The sequence below is a fragment of the Atta cephalotes genome (assembly GCF_000143395.1).
Source record: "Atta cephalotes unplaced genomic scaffold scaffold00085, whole genome shotgun sequence".
Taxonomy (NCBI): Eukaryota; Metazoa; Arthropoda; class Insecta; order Hymenoptera; family Formicidae; genus Atta; species Atta cephalotes.
Window position 1 is genome coordinate 340,781 of NW_012130149.1, and position 24,377 is coordinate 365,157.

Below are 24,377 nucleotides of genomic sequence, written 5' to 3' on the forward strand. Positions count from 1 at the left end.
ACAAATCGACTAATGTTTCTATGGGGTTATGTTGATAGATGCCCAAGTTTATTGTATGATGTCTATGATCTATTTATTTCGACCACTACTTACCGCTAAAGCCATCTATAGGAAAACGGCGGAAGCAAAGTTGTACACCTAATAGTATCAAATCTTCTGTATGTAATGCAACTCATTTGGTGTACTGAATCAGTCATAAACAGATCATTATACTGCATTGTTGCAAAAAATAAACAAAAATGAGATGTAAACAAATACGTTCGTACACCCGAAAGATCGTCTGTCTCTTCGTATTCCCAGTATTTTCATTAATCATGTATCGAATAAAGAGGATGGATCATTCACTTTGCCTCATCCATTTTGCCTAAAGAATCTACCTGGCGCGAATTTAGAAAGGTTAGAATGAATTGAAGTACCAAATGAAAAATTTTAACTTCGAATACACATTTAAAGATACAGAATCCTTACAAAAAAATCATTCACACTGATTAAGGAACAATTATAGATAATAATTAAGTTACGTACCTAAGGGAAAATCGCAAGAAAACATTTAATTTTCTATATGTCTTTATTAAATACAAATGAACGCAATCATATGTCGTTTCGTACTTTCATAGCGTCGGTCATTCCTTCAATTGCTAGAGATTCATAGCGCAATCTCAGATAGATAAGCGAAAATAAAAGATATTTGTTTCCAGGGCGTCTATTTTGTCCGAGCTTTCCCTACATATTTTGTAATTATTTTCTAATTATGATTGTATTTACGTACCTAAGGGAAAATCGCCATGAATATTAAAACATGTTGCATTGTTGTTCAAATAGCAATAACTCTGAAACTAAGCGAGATGTAAACAATTTTTAAAAAGCTAGTTACTCAGAAGATTATAATGATTGTAGTACTGTAAATCGTCACGTTGCTGAATAATTCAAAAAGTTCGCTTGTTTATCAGATCTACATCCATTATATCACTATATTGACGATTCAATAAGTAATAATAATAATAATAATACAATAAGTAATAATAATAATAATAATAATAATAATAATAACAATGAATTAATGATTATGATAATAATAATATTCAACGCTTATGTGGACTAGTATATAGCGAACATTCTCGAGGCATACAACAGACGTCTTTTAGATTTAATAGATGTCCTTAAGATATCTTCAAAATATCTTCAAAATATCTTATTTAATATGAAGAACATATCAAAGCTCGAATTTACGTTCATGCTGTATATCAGAAATATATTAAACATACATAATATTGAATTTTGTGATTCAGCCGAATGTGCCTTTCGCTTGTCTCTCATAGACGTCCTATTGCAGCTACACTAAAAGCGGATCGCCCTTCAAATCCATCCTATGGACATTTAGAACATTAGGACATAACCAGGATATTTGAGAACAACGAATGTCAATGTGTTGTGTGAATTAAGACCTTACGACGGCTACGATTTCTATTGTAAACCTCATAGAAGGAAAGAAAGAATTTTGATTAGTTGATTAACGTAACATATTATATTATGCTCTATCCGTTAATACAAAGATACATAATACAAAGATCTGTGCAAGGTATGTCTTAATCAGGTATGTAAATTCTGAAATATTCTAAGTTTCATACAAAAAAATGTAAAAATTTTTTTTTAAATAACAAAATTACGTAAAAAATCTGATTATATGAAAATCTTTTATTTATATAATTTTATATAATTTGTATATCTCAGAATATTTCAGAATTCATATATTTGATTAAAGAAAGTTGTTTTTTCTGTAGAACGCAATCGTTTTTAAATTATTTCACTTGCTTCATTTTGAGAAAATATTCGAGAGTTGTTTCAAAATTGAAGTGTCACACTAATAGTGTTAGAATTTAAATAACTTGTAAAAGTAATGTGTTAAAGATTTTTAAAGAAACGCTTGTGAAGAAAGATTAAAGCCGCAAATTGAAAACGCAATTTAGATTACTTATTATTAAGAATTATTATTATTAAGAATTATTGGATACACATATACAAGTAAAGATGTTTACCAAAAATTTTATTATTTTATTCAATTCAAATAGGTATAATAAAAAAAATATATGAAATCTCTATGAACACATCTTCTCCAAACATTATTGTCTTACTACTTCTTTCAAAAATAAAATTAGGCAAAAAACTATATTCTAAATCTACTATATTATATCAGACACGTTCTCTCGACATTCTGGACCATGAAGACTATAATTATATTCGGTTTTAATATTAGGTGTACAACTTTGCTTCCATTGTTTTCCTGTAGATGGCTTTAGCAGTAAGTGGTGGTCGAAATAAATAGTTCATAGACGTCATACGATAAACTTGGGCATCTGTCAACATAACCCCATAGAAATATTAGTCGATTTGTATCTGCATCATAGTGTCTGCATCAAAGTTATTCTCGATTGAAAATGTCAGTTTACGAGCCAAATTCTCGTCATTTGCGGGAGGTTTCAATTTTTTGCTTCAATATGAAGAAATCTGCGGCTGAGGTTCATCGAATGCTCTCAAATACTTATGGTGAGGCCGCTATTAGTGAAAGAACGTGTCGTGAATTTCAACGCTTCAAGAACGGTGATTTTGACGTCCAAGGTCATGCTCTGTTTGGTGGGACCAACTCGGCGTAGTGTATTATGAACTGTTAAAACCGACTGAAATCACAGACGATCGGTATCGAACGCAATTGATGCGTTTGAGTTCGAGCATTGAAAGACGGCCGCAATACAACGAGAGACACGATAAAGTGATTTTGCAGTGACAATGCTCGACCCCATGTTGCGAAAGTGGTCAAGACATACTTGGAAACGTTGAAATGGGAAGTCCTACCGCCGTATTCTCCAGACGTTGCTCCCTCTGACTATCACTTGTTTCAATCAATGGCACACGGCCTGGCTGACCAGCACTTCCGGTCTTATGAAGAAGTAAAAAATTGGATCGATTTGTGGATAGCCTCAAAAGATGACCAGTTTTTTCGACGCGGGATTCGTACGCTATCCGAAAGATGGGAGAAAGTAGTGGCCAGCGGTGGACAATACTTTGAATCATAAATGTATAACCAGTTTCTTACAATAAAGCCTCGAATTTCGGAAAAAAAACGGCGGAAGCAAAGTTGTACACTTAATAATAGATTTTTATATATAATAAAAAGGATCTCTTCCCTTGCATAAATCTAATACTGACTAATATCGAAAGACAATATTTAATACTGATTTTAAGTATTAAAAGCACTATTAATCAATACTTTTAGTACTTCGAATAAGTAATTAATTATTGTCTTTCAATAATAAATTTGCTGGTATTAAGTTATTCAGTATTAGACTTCTATAAGAGTTATATATGTAATAATATTTAATATTTCGTAGGCTTAATAAGAAAATCAATCTTCGATAAATTGATTTTTTAACAGTCAATTTTTAGCGAAATCGATTTTTAAACTCCGATCTATTGCGATTGAAAAAATCGACTGTTCTGAAAGAATCACTCATTCTCAATCTATCTGGCTCTTCTCTCTAAAAAAAAAAGTAGATAATAGAAGAGATTCAAGACTTTAGAACCATTACGAAAGTCCAGTATATCACTGCATGCCAAGTAAAATCATGCAGACCCATGTAATCTCCTGTGTAAGTAACAGTTTTGCTAATTATTTATGAAAAATTTATTTTTTTTTCGATCAAAACAATGATCCTTTAAAAGAATTTTAACAAATAGCTTTTCTATTTACAATAGTTATTTCCAAAAATTTCGAATTTTCGAAGATAGGCAAAATTTACTGGCTTTGAAATTCATTAAAAATAAAATACTTAATAAACAATGCTTATTAAAATAACTATGAAATCGTTAATTGTTATGTAAACAAATGTTTTACGAATTTTTGCAAATTTTTTTTAATATTTTAAGACAGGAAAAATATTGTTATACTTGACAGATCCTCGTATTCACCGAAGATGTGTTGAAAAAACGTGTTTACTTACTGAAGAGAGCAGAAGGAAGGGAAGTGAGTGAATATATTTTGTTCTTTTGGACTTCTATGTTTTAGGTCATTTTTGAACTTATTTGTGAATAATTTTGTGAATAAGGTATCTATGTGTATTTATGATTTGAGAATCAATTTAGTATTAAATATATATATATATATAAATATATATATATATAATTAAGTTTTTAGAGGATCGTAAGTTTTTTTCTTAAATCATGAAAATTTTGTTGTTAGAAAAACAGATTGAAGCATTCCAGACAATATAAAATCTAAAATCTGGATATAAGACATTTGTAAAAAAAATTTTGCAAAAATGTTTTAAAGATTTTTTAAATATATTTAGTTCTTATATTTATTAGACTTCTATAAGAGTTCCACACATATATAATAATATTTACAATAATATTTTGTAGGTTTAATAAGAAAATCAATCTTCGATGAATTGATTTTTTAACAGTCAATTTTTAGCGAAATCGATTTTTAAACTCCGATCTATTGTGATCGAAAAAAATCGATCTTATATTTATTTATCTTATATTTTGTTTTTTTTTTTTCGTTTTTGAATGTATGCTGTCTGAGATCTATTTTGCATACATGCATACTGTTGATTGACCTTTGCTTTAAATAATGAACAATAATTTTCGGATCATATTTAAAAACAATAAATCTTTGAAATATTTTAATATCAAAATTATCATAATAACTAATTTAATTAATATACGTTACTGTTATAGATTTGTGCATCTTTCATAATTTTATTGCAAATATCAAATTTAAAATAATATATTTCGTGATTAGTTTCTTAGAAAGCAGCAATTAAATTTATATAATGAACTTCTTATTTTTGATATTTTGCTTTGTCTGTTTTGTAATCGGTATTGTATCGACATTCAACTTTGATGTCCCTTTGTAATATCTTAGAAAAATTGGCCAATCGTTTTGATATATTCGTTTTTCTGTTTACAGTATTTTATACAAATTTCTCGCAAGTAGGAATGCATTAGTGAGAATGAAGTCTGCAATCTCACTTCTGACATTTTTTACGAAAATTAATAAGCATAGGACAAGAAGAGAGCTCTTTTTGCCTACAAATTGATTGCTTATAGCATCATTTGCTTACATCTTATTTGTCTACAAATCAATTGCCTACATGCACTTTTACGCACAATTAAAAATTTCAGAAATAAAGTCGCGATTGTCTACATGTTATTGCTTACAATTCGATTGCTTACAAGGATTTTTGCACACAATTTAAAATTTCAGAAATAAAGTCACATTTTCCAATATATATCGACACTCATTACGAAGAATAGCATATTTCATTTGTCTTAAAAAACTCGAAAAACGGTATATTACATGATTCCGCGAAAAGAAGCATGTTCAATTTAATTGACGAATATTATTATGTTTCGGTCCTCGCTACAAAAACTAATACGTTTCAGCGTTTAGTCGTATTTAGTCGCAAAAAGTAACATTTTGCTTTATACCGCGAAAATTAATATGTTTGAACGTTTTACTACGAAGAGTAACACGTTTCTCTTTAAAAAATACGTTCCACGAAAACGTTCTAGTGTTGAAAGGCGATTAAACCGCGAAAAGTAAATATGTTTTGTAACTCGTTTCATTTTATGTCGCGAAAATAAATATGTTTGCTATGAAGAATAGCACGTTTCTTTTTATCACAAAAACTATAATGCGTTTCATTTGAAGGCGTTAACCACGAAAAGGTTTCACTTTATTAAACGCGAAAACTATTATGTTTAAGGTTTCGCTACGAAAAATAACATTTTATGTCGCAAAAATTAATTCGTTTTAACATTTAATCACGAAAAGAAGTACGATTTATGTATGATATATCGTGGAACCTAATATGTTTTATCATTGTGGAAGGATGTGCAGTTGATCGGTGTCTCTCTAAATCTCCGCGCTCTCTGTCTACGGATGTACCTGGGCGATAAAGGCTGCCAAGGTTGTGAAACGCTAAACATGGAGCGTATTCATAGTCCGTTTTTATTTTAAAATTGTCTTAAATAATATCTAAGATGCTAATACAGACCTCGGATTGACTAATGACATCTTAAGATTGTACTTAAGACAGTCTTAGACACAAGATCGATTATGAATACCAGCCTGTTTCGCATCGTGAAATTGGTACTGAATCTTTTCTTGTTTGACACACTTCATGTTTCTTTTTTTATACAAGTTTTCTATAGAAATTACTTTTTTTTACGTTAGTGAGGAAGTCTCCTTTCCGTGCAAGGTTTCAAAATAGATTTTTTTAATTTTTCTTTTTTTTTTAAATGAGCGACAAAAAAGTAGTAAAGATGTGTAAGTATAAAGAGGTGTAAGTATATAAATATTTAATTAATTAATAGTTTAAATACAATTATTAGAATATCTAATTTGAAAAAAAAATCAATTTTCTGTTGGTGAGAAACGAATATAACACCTCAAGTGTGATTCGAAAAGAAAATTTTAATTATATGATATTTTGCAAGAGGAGAATGAAGGAATGAACAGACGTATGTGTGAATTAAATAACATATAAATAAGCATCTAATGAATTGTTATAATCTATAAATGAATAAATTATTAATTGAATGAACACGCTAATTAATGAATGAACGATTTATCTATATTTGTAGATGATAATAGCAATATTGTATCGATTTTTAAAATTCGTTCTAGCACATCGGATAATAATTTTTCATATAAAATAATTTTATACGGAATTCTGAAAATTGTGCTGGTCCTTCAGGTGATCATATTGCACAAAATTCAGAAAATCATTCTGACTCTTCAGTTGAATCTTCCAACAAATTTATCATTAAAAAAAATAAAAGAATTGACCAATCGTTAAAGAACGTTACGCACAAAAGAAAATAAAGATAAATGGATTGAGGTTGCGACAAAAAGAGCAAGAAGTTCAGACACTGAAGGTAGTAGCAGGAAGGGGTTGCCAATACATGTCAGAGAAATGCGGGATGGGTGCGATAATAAATGTCGATTTAAGTATTGCACCCGAATCAGTTCGGATGATTGCAAAAAGGCATTCACGCAATTCTGGGCATTTGGTCGTACTAAATAGTGGAAATGTTTGAATAATTGGACACATACAACAAAAACATTGAACACATACAAAAACAAAATAATTCTGAGGAAGAAAATTATAACAGCGACGAATTTAAAAAGAAGACAGTTAGCCACGCTTTTTCACTGCTCACCACAGATGGACCAGTCAAAGTGTGCAAAGTGTGAATGTTCCTAAATAGCCTAGGTAAATATTTTATAAATATCATAATTTAATATAAAAATCATAAATAGTATTATAAAATTATAAAATAATAATATAATATAAAATATCAAAAATAATTATAAAATAATACATATAATAATAATAATTAAATATAATAATAATAATTAAAACATAAATATAATAATAATTAAAACATAAATATAATAATAAATATAATAAATAATAATAATAATTAAAACCATTAAAAATAATTTACATAATTTTAATTCGTAAAAATAGACATCTCTTATCAGTGAGTAAAAACATGAAGAAAAGTCTTCAAAGGATATTATGGTAATCGCATCTGATGAGCATGGCAAGCACAAAAATCGGCCTTTCACGATTTCTGAAAGTTTAAAAAAACGTGCACACATCATGTTCTTTCTAGTAATTAACTCACATTATTGCCGGGAAAGCACATATATAGGAAAATTGGATGAAAAAAATTATGTTATCATACAAAATGTATCTATCAATTTTTAATACAGAATTTAACTACGGATTCTTCATTCCAAAAAAAAATACAAATAAGTACTATTAATTCTTTAAAAACATGAAAAATATTTGAACATAGTTGGAGAAGACAGATCCCATAATTTTGAAATCTTTTGTATTTATTCATTCATTAATTTATTCATACGTTCATTCGTCTATTCATTTGTTCTTCCGTTCATTCTTTCATTCTATATGTTAGTTTGTTCGTTCTTTCTTTCAACAAGTAATTTATATGTCGATTATCAATATTTATTTTAAGGTGTAAGCAGTATGAATTCTATTTAAATCTTTCCGATGATGAAAAAGAGCAAAAAAAGACATGCAAGAAAAACACCTCAGCAATAAACGAAAGACGAGAGAACTTATGAACAGACAAGCAAAAGCCACAGACGATTCAATTTGTATAATAATAATAAATTTTAATTTACAAAAAATTTTGACAACTCCGCGGGCAGAGATTGGGCCATTGTATTATATGTCCAAATTATGTGATTGAATATATAATATGCCCGATCACCGCGGTTGGTGCAATATATGGAACGAAGGTAATCGTGGCGCAAATGAAATTGCATTTTTGATGAGCTTCATTTAAATGAACATTTAAATGAAAAAACGAAATCCGAGAATGTAAAGGAGTTGTATTGTACAGCGACAACTATGGCGGGCAAAACTGAAACAAAATAGTGTTTAGTTTTATAACTGCGGTCAATTTTGGCACAAATACAATATTATTCACAGGTTAGTTTTTATTATCAAATATATAAATCAAATAATAATATAATATTTTTTTATTCTACATTTATGTAATTATATTTAATACATAACTCTAAAAATAAAAAATAACATAAAAATGTTTATATTTATTATTAAATAATTGAAAATTTTAAAGTTAAAAGTGTTTTTAAAAATACATTATAGATTTCTTGAAGTTGGTCACACGCAAAATGATAACGATTCAATGCACACTCGCACTGAAAAATACTGCAAATCTGATTACACCTAACAAGAATGGTCGATTAATGCGAGAAGCAAAGCTTAATAATAATCCGTACACAGTCAAAAAGAAAGACTTCAAAATGAAATAATGGATTTTCAAGATTTATCAAATCTTTTCAACTGGCGTTCGGTCAAAATAGCGAGCATTAGAGAGATAAGCTTCCGACCCGATGGTGTATCCGACAATCCATTGGTGTAAAGTATGATTTTGATCATGAACTGAGGATGATGAAAATTTTAAAGAAAAATGTACTGACACAAAAAAGTTTGCGCTTATGAGCTTAAAAATATAATATAATCGATCATATAATCAAAAAATTTCTTTGCGTTTAAAGAAAAAAGAAGATCTAATGAATATATCCCGAAGTCTTATTCCAAATGAATTTCACATTCTATAGAAACATTACCACTGATTGAGTTCTTCGTTTCTTTAGTTATTCGTTCACTCATCTATACGTTCGTAATATTAAGATTAATTAATTAATTTTAAAATAAGATTAATTAATTAAGATGTGAAAATATGGACTAACAATAAAATTATACAACTAAAAAACAACAATGGAGTATTCATTTTATTATTTACAACCAAAAATAAAATCACTAGTATAAATCACTAGTATAAATATTTCTACTTCTAACCTTTGATAGACATCGAAATTTTCGAAAGATAGTGCACACCCATATTACTTTTCACAGTATAAAGTGAAACAAACTACTTTTCGCAATCAAACCATCAAATATTATATAAGTTTTCGCGATATAAAATGAAATATGTTACTTTTTGCGGCTAAAGGCTGTTAGAGGCAATTAAGTTGAAACATATTAATTTTCAGGGTGTAAAAAGAAACATACTACTTTTCGTCACAAAACGCTCAAACATATTATTATTCGTGATATAAAATGAAATGTGCTACTTTTCAAAAGTCAAAACTCAAATATATTGATTTTCGCGGCGAAAACGAAAACTAACGTTCGACGCAACGATGTCATGAGTTTTTCGTAGGACAAATGAAACGTGCTATTCTTCATAACGGGCGTCGATATATTATTGCCTACAGATTGATTGCCTGCACTAATACTTTTACGCATAATTAAAAATTCAAGAAATGGAGTCACATTTGCTTACATCGCCCCGTGTGTGTCCTAATGCCGCTAAGATAGAATAAAACAATGCGTGAGCGCAAAATCTTAAGTTATATAATAAACAAAAAAAAGATAGAATGAAGTTTGAGCCCCCAAAGCGAGTGGACCTCATGCAACGAGCGTTACACACTCCTAGGTATCGAGCCGCATTAGAACACGCGCGGAGCGATGAAGTAGCGGAGCCGAGTCGAAAATCGGTCGAGGAGTGCAAATTGTGCCAAGCTTGTTCTAAAGTAAAAAAAACAGATTTTTTTATATTAGAATCTTTTACAATATTAAATGAGCGCGCGCGCGCGCGTGTGTGTGTGTGAAATGAACGATGCTTCAGAAATCAAAGAAATAAAAAAATTAGAAAAAAAATATTTAATTACTGCGATAAATAAACTTAAAGCAAATAGTTCCAATTCAAACGAACAAGCTTGTACAAGCTTGAAAAATTGTATACGTATAAAATAGTGATGTGTTTAATGATGATAATATCGATAATTATCAATAAACGTCGAATGTATCGATAATAAGTTCAATGATATCGATAAAACATTGTTATTTCGAAAATATATATAATTAATACAATCTGTTTTGATATGATAAAAGAATTTCGATTCCCTTATACACTATGCATTATGCGTTAAGCCTGTCGCACATGAAATGCATAACCCCGGATCTATAATAGATTTTTTAAATCTTAAGTCGTAAGAAATTGATCAATTACAGTTGAATTCGAGGAGAATAATCATCCATTGATTCGTCCTATGATTCATCCATTTTTTACGGCTTAAGGCTTAAAATTCTATTTTGTAGATCGGGAGTAACAGAGCATAACCATAGCATAAGGTCGCTGAACCAATGAGCATTTTATGTAAATCAATATGATGACATTATGCTGGATGATCCAGCAGTCTTATGCTTATGCTCTGTTATTTCATGTGTGGGAGCTCTTAGAATCATTCTACACAAACTTGCATAGCCGCATAAACATATGCATAAAGAAAATCATTGAATCGTATTTTACGTTTGTCTTTATGATAGAAATGTGATTGAATAATTTTCTTTATGCATATGATTATGCAAATTTGTGTGGAATGGACCTTATGCAAGAGTCTATATGCCATAACGTGGAACGAGAGCAGGCCTAGCAACGAAAATGGATTGAAATAAATTGAAATGGATTCAGATTTTTAGAAATATTGATTCATGAATGTTAAAATTGATTCATGAATGCTTTTCAATTCTGAATGCATTTTTATTCATTTATAGAAATTGCATGGAACATATCTCTATGCCTTCCAATTTAAAAATAATATTAGCTTTTTCACACAAACACAATACTGTTCAATTCAAAATTTTGAATAGGAAATGTAGTTTTTCAATTCAATTGTATCTAATTGAATCCAATTGAATCCAATTAAATCCAAAAAAATGTATTCGCTATTTAAAATACGTATTCAGATAGAAAAAAATTTTAATCCACTCTCATTTGCTGGGGGACCAATGGCTATGTTCAGCAAAGAAAGTAGCTTTGCAACTGTTGTAAAATTCTCTATGATTGATTTATACATTTAAATCCAATGAGGAACTAAGAGCAAGACCAATTATATTATAAAGAAATTTACAACAATTGCAAAGCTGCTTTTTCTGCTGAACGCTATTCACAAGCGCCAACTGCAACTGTTCGTAGTAGGCACACTGAGCGTTCGCTGCTTTTTGTTATATTCTTCTAATATCATCCAATATTAGCAGCGAATGGATCTGCTCCACAATAATTAAGTTTGCTAAAAGCGACAAATGCTATTATTGCCATAATAGATTAAATGTCTGGATATAAACCATATTCTTCCAGAAAACGTACAGTTATCTTTACGAAAAAGAAACAATCTAAGACCGGTATTCATAGTCGAATCTTATATTTGAGGCCGTCTTAAGTACAGTTTTAAGATGTCACGAACCAATCAGAGGGCCGCATTAGCATAATGTCTTGAGACATTACTTATGACGATCTTGAAATAAGAATCGATTATATCGGTCATAAACCAATCAGAGATTCATCGGTTCATATAGTTGGTTCTTATTTCAAAACAGTAATGTCTTAAGATGTTAAGGGGATATTAAACCGATTGCCGATTTTGATCGAGGTTGATACTGCAGACTTTTTTTATTCCAAATTCGAATAATGACATCTTTGAGTCATTTCTTATATTATATATCATTCTGTCTCATTCAAACACATACATCTGTCCTTATTTAATATACCAGTACCATCTATCGCAAGATTGCGCAACTACTACTACACGGAATTTCGGCTCTGTTGACATTCTAGTGTCTTCACAAAGCATCCGTATACACGTATTTTTGAAAATATTTTTCTTTTAAATTTTCAATCTTAATTCTACAAACTCAGTATCGTTCGTTCCATATGTGATATATAATGTAACCTCAGCTGCACGCTTATTTTCAAGATATAGATTATAAAACTTTTATATCAAGCAAAAATCTATCTGTGGTAATAGCCATACGAGCCAAAAGTAAATGAATTTTTTAAGTAAGTGAATTTTTTTAAGTAACTTTTTTTCGATTTTCTCATAAAATCTAGTGCAGCTGAGATCCTGTTTGTGTGTACTTTAATTCTGTAATAATTTTGCAATCCATCAATCCAATTCGGAGATTTTTCATCGAATGAAAATGATGATAAAGTAAGACGACTTTAGCATCGCCTTAAGTCCAGATCTACGTAGGATAAGTGTTTTTTAAACCTTAAGCTGGAAATTGATCAATCACAGTCGAATATGAAGAAAATAATCGATTATGATTCGTCCATTTTTTATGGATTAAAGGAATGCTAAAGTCAACCTACTTTACCATCATTTCCATTCGGTGAAAAATCTCCGAATTGGATATAACAAATGTGGATATGACAAATATGGATGTGGCAAATGTGACTTTATTTCTGAAATTGAATCTTAAATTGTCCGCAAAAGTACTTGTAGGCAATAATACATGTAGGCAATAATTCATGCATTCAGTTCAATTCAATTTAGATGCCAAGTAGGCATTCAATTTAATTTAGATTTATATTTTATATTGATAAGAATCTAAATTGAAGAGTCGAAACGTTTATTTGATTCATTTTATTACACGAGAATACACGAGAATAAAGAGTTTTCTGTACATCAACTGATGTAGGCTGTGATGGCCTTTTTTATATTTTTCACTGTTTGATTCTTTCGAGTCTCATTTTATATATTTATTTATACAAATTTGTTTATACATCTTATAATAAAAGATTAACATCAAAAATAGTTATACAAAAATACAATCTCAAGGTTTAAATAAATCAACTAATATGGAGTTATTATCAGACGTGTATTATCTCATACTCCAGTCGTTATCCTCTTCCTAATGCCTTTTTGTATACCTCCTTTCACGCTTTTCCTACCTAGCATCTTGTTCTCTCTTGCTTGAAATGTTCATACCAGAATAAATTTCTCTTTCTTAAAGAGCTGAATTCTTGTAGGCAAGATAACCCAACACGCCGTTATTCAAATTTTAAATGAAAATTTGAATAACGATGGATTACTACCAATTTTCTAGATACTATTTATTTTTTATTATTTACTGTACAATTTTTATTTCTGCAATAGTTTCTCTAGAACTTAGAATTTTAATCTTTAATACAACTTTTATCTCACGACATATGTTAGTAATTATACAATAAAATAACTTAAGAGACTCCAAAGAATAGATCAAGTAATCAAATGCCTAATGAGAACCGAATATTGAATGTACATGTGTGATAAATTTATTCCATAACTATCAAAGTACAAAGATAAACGTTTCAATCCTTCTCAATATCGCTAATTAAACTTAAATTAACTTAGATATCTTAAGTCATATAAACATATTAACCAAATTATGCGAACATGTGTGTATCTTGTGTTGTAGATGTGATAAGATTTTTGTCTTAGCACATTTTCATTATAATTGACGAATTAACTGTAACAAAATATTAAATATCGCATTAAATAAACATATGTAATAACTAATAGCTTTTAAAATATTGGATTTACGTGTCATAGATTATTAAGATCCTTGAATTTGCCTTGTTGTTATTATAATTACTAGGTTAACTATGACAATTTAAACACATTAATTACATTATTAAACACCAAATTAAACAAACGTATATAATAAATAATTAAATGATAAATAATGATTAATGAAATATTAAACTTACATGATACAGACACAAAGTTGGATCGTTTATAAAAATTATCAATTCCATTGTTCGCTTACATATGACCAAACGCAAACGAGATTAAGCAATATATGGAGGGTAACTTCGGTAATATATGCCGCATCTATCAAAAACTTAATTTATTAAGTATTATTAAGTATTATTTATTAGTATTATTTATTATGTTTACAGTTACTATGTTTATGTAAACTATAGCAGTAAAAACTTTACTGCCTATTACTATGAAAAAAATATTAGAAATCCGAAAAATTAATTTTTCATATTTAAAAATGAATTTTTGAAACCCTTGCATTTTTGTATATCCCATAGGGATATATGACTACTCATAGGGGGAGGGAGGGATGTACGATTCATGAAAAATTTACAAATAATGCATATAAATAAGATGTACAATGATACAATAACTTATAAAATATGATTATAAAGCTTTATTAAGTACAGTAAATATATGTATATGAAGTAATAATATGTATATGAAATAATAATTACAATCTTTCTACATATATTACAAGTGTTATGATATGAGGTACATATTTCATATAATGCGTTTATTTCACTTAGCGCACTGAATTCAATCTGCGCACTTTGTATGATTTGAGCATAAATCCTGCTCGCTAAAAATGCCAAATGTATATCCCAAATAGGTAGAATATATAAGACAACAAACTAAACAAAGAATACGAAAGCAAAGCACTTATATTTTGCTACACAACATGCTTTACTATTCCACTACGCGTATGTATAACGAAATAACTACTGACAGAGAATCTCTCGAGGTGTCAAATTATGATTTAATGATTTTAATGAAACTTTGTGAACTTGTAGCTTACATAAAGAGATGAATTTAGAAAATATCAGTTGCTGCTAAAAAAAAACGGTTTGAAAGAATGAAATCATGTGTTATATGTACAGCGGGTTTTCAGCTTTTTTCGTTATATCTCGAAAACTTTGAGATATAAAAAAATTTTATATAAAAGTTTTACAACAAAATTAACTGTATTCATTCGCGTTTTAAAAATAATTATTTACTAATTTTTTATCAAAATTTTATCAAAAAAAATTGTTAAATAATTATTCTAAAAAAATACCATTGACGCTTCACACATGAGGCCTGATTTCACCCTTCAAACTCTATGCTGGCAGCAATTTTCAGAATTTAAAAAAAAAATATTATTTTTAAAAGTATTTATGATAGATAGAGATAATTTTATTAAATTTTATTAATTAAAGCTACTTAAACTTACTTACGTAAGTAAATGCCCAAGAAAATGATAAAATGCTATCATTTTATTAATATTAATATCATTATTAATACTAACATGATTATTATATGACAAAATATTCGCAATTATGATATTTTTCAAAAAAATGCTGCATACAAAAATATTTTCAGCGACGCTTATTGTATTATATTTGATCTTATGATGTAAGAAATTGTAAATAAGAAAGATTCATATTATTAAATCTTAGTGAGAAATATAGAAACATCTGATATACTTATCGTTCTCTCATACTTATGACATAGTGCTTGATTGATATAAATAATTAACGGGACAGTATCGTCATTTTTATATCATATATGATGTACATACTTGATTAATATTATTAATTAACAGGACAGTAACGTTATTTTTATATCAAGTATAATGTACATGAGATATAAGATACATGTCTGATATGTAAAAATGTATGTGATTTATCTAGGAGATGTACGTGATATATCATTTATGAAAAAGAATCCCGGTTAAAAATATTTTATCGGTCAGACAGAAATACATAAAAAACATCTTATCTATTGATTATCGATTTGTATTATATTTGATCTTATGATGTAAGAAATTGTAAATAAGAAAGATTCATATTATTAAATCTTGTGAGAAACATAGAAACACTTTCATCATCTGATATACTTATCGCTCTCTCATACTTATGACATAGTGCTTGATTGATATAAATAAATAATGCCTGATATGTAAAAGTGATATTACTTCAAAAGTGATATCATTTGATATTACTATTAAGTGTACAACTTTGCTTCCACTGTTTCCTATAGATGGCTTTAGCAGTAAGTGGTGGTCGAAATAAATAGATCATAGACGTCATACAATAAACTTGGGCATCTGTCAACATAACCCCATAGAAACATTAGTCGATTTGTGTCTGCATCATAAAGTTATTTTCGATTGAAAATGTTAGTTTACGAGCCAAATTCTCGTCATTTGCGGGAGGTTTTAATTTTTTGCTTCAATATGAAGAAATCTGCGGCTGAGGCTCATCGAATGCTCTCAAATACTTATGGTGAGGCCGCTATTAGTGAAAGAACGTGTCGTGAATGGTTACAACGCTTTAAGAACGGTGATTTTGACGTCCAAGGTCATGCTCTGTTTGGTGGGACCAGCTCGGCGTAGTGTATTATGAACTGTTAAAACCGATTGAAACAATCACAGGCGATCGGTATCGAACGCAATTGATGCGTTTGAGCCGAGCAATGAAAGACAAATGGCCGTAATACAACGAGAAACATGATAAAGTGATTTTGCAGTGACAATGCTCGACCCCATGTTGCGAAAGTGGTCAAGACATATTTGGAAACGTTGAAATGGGAAATCCTACCCCACCCGCCGTATTCTCCAGACGTTGCTCCCTCTGACTATCACTTGTTTCGATCAATGGCACACGGCCTGGCTGACCAGCACTTCCGGTCTTATGAAGAAGTAAAAAATTGGATCGATTTGTGGATAGCCTCAAAAGATGACCAGTTTTTTCGACGCGGGATTCGTACGCTATCCGAAAGATGGGAGAAAGTAGTGGCCAGCGATGGACAATACTTTGAATCATAAATGTATAACTAGTTTTTTACAATAAAGCCTCGAATTTCGGAAAAAAACGGCGGAAGCAAAGTTGTACACCTAATATATAAATCAAAGATCTTGCAATAATTTCAGTATAAACATAATTAGCAAGAATAATGAATAATTCAAATGCAAAGTAATTAAATCGTTAAACGTGCTAATGCAATAGTGCTAATCGTTAAAATGGTACAAGTGAATCCTGCAAATATTCTCAATATGTCAATTATTTTTTTTCAAATTTCAAAAATTCCGGAAATATCTGTAAAAGATAAAGAAATTGAATTGCGCGATGTGATAAAAGATATTATACACTCTTCAATGAATGAAATATCATGTAATATTCATACTGATACTATATTAGAATTTGAAAATTATTGGGAATTAAACTCAAACTTACTTGATGCAGATTTTGCATCAAGTAAGCTTTGCTCAAATGACGAAATAGAAATACTCGAAGAAGATAAAGACGATAATCAAGCAAAAGATAGTTGTATTTTAAAAGAATGAGGAATTGTTAATGATGACTATAAAAAAAGAGCTGTTGAATTTTGGAAAAATGCAAAAAAGGGATATTTTTATACTTAGGTAAAAAAAAAAACCTATTTAAAAAGAAATCTTTGTGACAATTACATCGATGGGAACATTACAAAAAGGAGGTACAGAGAAAAGATGTCATATATTTTTGAATATGTCTTATAAAATTTTAAAGAAGCTGATGATGAAAAAAGAATTATTCACGATGAATTTACGACGATGGGCCCTAGAAGTTAAGGCACAAATCGGTCTTTCTTTACTTAAAGTTAGTGTAACATGAATATTAAATTTTAAAAGAAAACATAGAATTGTGTTAAGAAAAATAACAAAATTTGTAAGTCGTTCTGCACAAAGAGATAAAGAGCAATTACAAATTGTCAGGAATTCATAGCTATCGTAAAATCTAATATAAATCTTTTTAAACTAGAAAATATATATAATGCAGACGAAAATGGATTCAATTTGGAATTACATTTAGACAGAACACTGACCACGCCAGGTGTTAAAACAGTTGAAAGTATAATTCAATCATTATCAACTACGCATAGTTACACGATTGTGCATAATTTCTGCAAGCGGATTGAACAATTGAAATCGCCTCTCCATTTGGTACTGAAAGAAGCGAATAGAAAGTTTTGGACCCTGCGTAGAAGAAAGTTTAGACCTGCAAATTTTTATATTGCAGCATCAAAGTCGAGCAAATTAATTAACACTTTCAATCTTAGTTATTACAAATGTATTTGTATCCGCTATTGGAAGTTTTAGTGTGCTGTTATTAGACTCTTGGAGCGGACATTATCCTGTAAGTCTGCAAGAATTTATGCCAAAAAAAGATAAAGATATACGAATGTTAACTATATGAAAGAAAACAATTGGAATGATTCAATCTCTTGACGTTTATAAAAAAACTTTATAAAAATGTTCAGTGATCGCGTTATGTTATTAAATTATGATATTAATTTACATTTGAGAAATAATATCAATAAAATTATAATTTTTAATGCATATACTATCTTCTCTGCGATTTCATAATCTTTTTAAATATGTCTAGTATAAGAGTGGATACTCGAAGAACGGCTGCTACAATTCGAAACTCCAGTAGTTTTTGTTTCAATGGAAAGGATTTAAGAAATACCTCACTGCTCTATATGTGGTGTACCTGCTATAACACGATATTCCTGGTACAAGAAATATTTTTGTATGCAGTATTTTTTTGAAGAATATCATAATTGCGAACACTTTGTCATATAATAAATCATGTTAGTATTAAGAACGAGATTACAAATAGTTTTACAAATAGTTTTAAAATTTATAATAAATACATTCATTACTCTTTATAATAAAAAATGTGCTTATACATTATAGGAAATATATGGTACCGTAACTCATTACTGTTAGATGTCAAAGCAATAGTAACCTGTTTCTTGAGTTAAATAACATTATTATCTTTTTACTTCCATGTGTATCAAAATCTTAATCAATCCATTTCTGTAGTTAATTTTAACAAGCAACGTTCATATTAACGTCTGTAAGTAAATAAATTAGAGTCAAATTAAAATATCTTTTTGAGTTTAAAAATTATTTAACTGCATTATGAAATTAATGATATATTGAGGAAAATGAGAAGGATGTAATTTTACAATATTTTGATAAGCATTTTTTAAATATTATTCGCGCGAATATATTTTTATGTAATAATAATAATAATATTTCTTTTTAAACACATTTTTTAAATGTTCCAAAGTAGTCAAGGAAAGAATGACAGCATTTGGAATGCATAAAAAAATTAGAATGGAATAGGCCTACTGGGGAAGCCAATATAAAAAAAAGCGCACTATGCTATCTATCTCATAATAAGGTGTTGAAATGCCAGCATTTTATCATTTTCTTGGAATAGACATTTACTTACAAGTAGTTTTATAATAAAATTACCTCTATCTATCATAAATATTTTTAAAAATAATAATTTTTTTAAAAAGTTTTGAAAATTGCTGCCAACATAGAGTTTGAAAGATGAAATCAGGCTTCATGTGTGAAGTGATTTTCAACTTTCTCCACTATATTTCGAAAACTATTCAATGTATAAAAAAATGTTTTATACAAAAGTTTTACAATAAAATTACCTCTATTTATTCATATCAATGATATTTTTTTAGAATAATTATTTAACAATTTTTTTTCGAAAATTTTGATAAAAATTGATAAATAATTATTCTATAAACGCGAATGAATACAGCTAATTTTGTTGTAAAATTTTTGTATAAAACATTATTTTATATCTTGAATAGTTTTCGAGAAAAAATTAAAAATCGCTGTACACGTAAGAGATGATTTCATTCCTTCAAACTGTTTTTCAACAGCAACTAATATTTTCTAAATTCTCTTTATGTAAGCAACTTTCATAAGTTTTCATCAAAATCATAATTTGACATCTCGAGAAGTTCCCTTGTTAGTTATGAGTACATGTGCGAACTAGGCATAGTAATCACACATGTTCAGGCATATTAAATATATCATTTATTTTTTCTTTGACTAGTTTTGTGATTTTTTGAAATATATCTGTTTCTTTGCTTAAACCAAAAGTTCCATGAAAAATAATAAACTCTTTTTCTATAATACGCGCTACATTAATAAAGTCTTCACATGAATAAATTAGATAACTATTTGAAAAATATTGAATCCAATCAAATTATCATTTGCCATTTTTAATCTTGTTTCATCATTTAGAAATGGATATTTTATCCTACCTTTATGGTACTGGCAATCCTACATAATTGGCAGTATACTTCAAACCTTCATCCTCAATAATTTCTTGCATACTTTCTTCATATTTAGAAATATCTATTAAATAATATAATCGAAAAATGACATTAATGTTTCAGAAAAAAAGTAAAAATGTCCTTCCAAGCAGAACATAATAAGTTACAATAACATCAAAATAACATTAAGGTAAGTCGAAAATGATTAAAAAATGACATAATCATTTTAGAGCTATTTTGATATCATTTTGATCATAATGACTTTTTTCTGCTTAGACTAAAAAAACGTTGTAATATTTCTACTGACAAGTAATTACATTTTATTATAATATATATTTTTGATACAAATTTAATTTGTATTTTAATTTAATTTGTAATTTGCGCAGCAAATGTTCTGTGCACGAGCCATTATAATATGCTTACAACGTAACATAATAAACTTACTTATTGAAGGTTATTACTTATGTATTTATTACTTATATATTAAAGTCTAAAAAAAATCTGTATATTAATATCTCTTTATTTACTTACTATTACAATTGAATATAAAAGTTATTTAAAAAATTATTTAAAAATTATGAAAAGGTAACAAAAATACTCAAAGAAAAATTTAATGTATGAAATGAATGCTTTAATTGTGTACAAATATATTTATATTATATTATAGTATATACTATATTTATATTATAGTCATAATAACTGTAAAATGTTTCTAGACGTATTAATTAATACATAATTATTTAATTTAATTAGAAACAATTAAATATTTTAAATTAATAAGTACCAGTAATCATAGATTATTAGCTTCATCCATACATACCTGTATCGTTCTGAAACTAATTCATATTGTTGTTTATAAATTCATCTTGAAATTCATTAGCAAATCTGTTGAACTCTTTATTAGAACTCTTTATCATTGGATTGATATAATTTTCTTTGTTTGAATCAAAAGCTGCTGCTATCAACGGATCGTCAGAATTGTTGAAATCAATTAAATTATTTTCGCTTCCATCAATTTCTGTATTTACATTAGAAAGCACATCAAATGCATATTTTATTTATAATTTATACCAACGTAATCCATACTTAAGATTAAATGCAGAGGGTTGATCATTTGCTGCTTTCATTGCCATCAAATAAGAAAACAAGTTTTCTAAACAGTCTTGAGTAAGTCTATTTGTCAAAACGTATGTCACATGGAAGCAATTAGTAGTATATTTTTCTTGAAGATAAAGTACTTGCTAAAGAGAGACATTATTTAAAATTACACCTTTTTGAAAAAGTAACAAGTTCTTGTGACCTTTAACTCTCGTACATAAAATTCGTTATTTGATTTATTGCGCTGTCTCCTAAATTGAGGTATAAGATTTCTTTTTGGGATTCCGTGAATACACGTATATTAATCGTTGACAAATTAAAAAATCTCAGCACTCCCAAATTTTTTCATCGTAAAAAAAATCTTTCTCTCCACTATCTAATAGTTTTAGTTGTTGTTTGGGAAAACAGTTTCGCAGCCATTGACTTTTTGTCTTGCCTGACCAGCAACCATCAAATCAGCTTTAGTTATTTTGAACATAACTTTTAAATCTCTGTTATTTATTTGATAACATTTTTTTCATGCACGTCTTACTGACATGTTTATCTCTTATTAAAAATCTCCTATCTAAGTAATAACTCCTAATAAGTTTCAATAAATGAGAAAAACAAATATACTTTTAAATACTTTTAAATCATTATCACTTGGATGTGTAAAAGAAAATTTTTGTCCTTCGTCTATTCCCACATTTATTTCTTTCCAAATTTTACTGTTACCTAAATCCGTAACTACTAATATAATTTGCATCGTATACATTTTTAACAATTTCAGTAATGATAGACGAAGTAAGAGGCTGAGCTAATCATAATTATTTGTTTTCATTTGCTAAATAAACCACGAGCAAAGCTAATCTGACATGTTTTATGAGAACCTATTGCTTGTTCAGCTTTTCTGCCAATTTCGACTTTGTGAGATATATATACTTCATTAAAACACAGTATAATTAGTTTTTGAAAGTTTGAGAATGAATTTGATTTGTGTTTCACAAGAGCCAAAATCTCTGTTACAATACAAGGATTACAATTATTACAATTACAAGGATGATGTCAATATAATCTTATACATAGTTTACAAAAAGTCCTTATTATGCATATAGAAATATTTTTTTATTTGTCTATTGAAGTGATTCGGTACGCCGGCTCGCGTAAAGGAGCACATCAATGTCTCGCGCCATGTGTTAGCACCGAGACATTACCGTGTTTCCAGATTCTTCCTACTATCGTATCTCCATTCTTCCTACACGCGTACATTTAATTTTTAAATCAACAAGTGCATTACAGGATAATAACAGCAAGTGATTACAAAGTGATTACTTACTTAGAGCCACTATAAATTGCTAATTCATTTGGATTGTATTATTGTATATATCAGAAGTATATTCAAAACTTTATTCGTAACCAGCTATTAAGGTTTAAGGTTGCCAGCTATTAAACAATATTCTGGTGGAGCTCGAAAATGCATTTTATGGCTTCAATAAAAAAAAGATCAAAAGATGAGATTTTTCATCCTTCTGTCGGAAATTTCATTCCACAATTAGAAGCGAACGTGTAACGCGTAAAATGTGAATCAATCAATCAATATAAACAATTTCAGATTTTGTACGTTTGAAATAAGTAACTAGCAATAGAAAGAAAGAACAATACTATGCTTGTAGAAATGAGCTAGGAGCTTTACTATAAGGGAACGGAGTTTACGAAAATTTCATTTATATTACGAGTGAAATTGTCGCTTCGGCATCCGAACAAAACCGAAAATCAACCGAATATAATATATGTGAATAATATTGTGTTCTTGTAACTTTATAAAGAAATTATTTGTACAAAATTAAAATAACTAATATCAAATTTGTTTTATTATTATTTTTCCTCTCAGGAGAAAATATTTCCAAAACACGTAAGAAGCTTGTTGAAATCTGAATAGGTCGATAATTCTGATCGTTCCGTGATCTAACAAAGCACATTTGATGACAGTTGTTGCAATATCAAGAAACTAAAATAGTGCTCGGTGTTAGCTTCATGTCAATTTTATTCGTAGCATACGAACGAAATTTTTGGCGATTCTGTTTTCTTATATTAAAGCTCCTAACTCATTTCTACAGGCAGTATCCTTCTTCGAGATTTTCTGTAAGCTGCTGGCTACTTATTTTAAATGAGTAAATTTTGAAACTCCTATATGCAGCACATATTGTGATGAGTCGACTGCAGGAGCCAGTAACAAAACTACAATTTTTAATTCTTTCGTTGTTTGTATTAAATTGTAGCTGGCAGCCAGTGTTGTTGTCGGATCTTTAATTGTGGAGAAGGACTTTCTAATCCGTAGTACAATTAAGAGAAATGAGCTGAGGAAAATTAATCACATTTAATTGATAAAACAGGATATTCCCCTTAAGAATCAATGAATACTTAATTATGAAGCTAGATAAGTGCAGTATTTTAAACTCGGTTTAAAGCACTTCTTGATAGTCTATCGTAATTATATGTGTATGAAGATTTATAATAGTTTGAATAAAAAGTTTTTTTTCTAGCTCTGCTTTACACTATATTAAAATTTTTTAACCTTTAAAAGTATTTTGTTGTGTTTTTATATATATGCTTAATATGATATTTATAATTATAATATATGTTCATTGCGTCAAAATTGCAATTTACGTAGCCCATTACAGATTTAAATATTTTTTTAATTATGTTATTTATAGAGTTAAAAGTAACGCTACTTAAATATCGTTAACATATTCATTATTTATTTTCAGTACCGAACATTATCTTTGTAACAAAAATGATACACCCAAAAAAAAAATCTAATTATGAAGTGAAATTTTCAGTAATCTAATATTCTAAGCGAAAATTTTTACAGAGTATTCCTCTTTCAACACAGTAAATTATTAAAAATGAATTGGATATTATTCTAACAATTTTCTTCTTGTATTAAGAAAAATATTAGTGTGGGAAAAAGTTC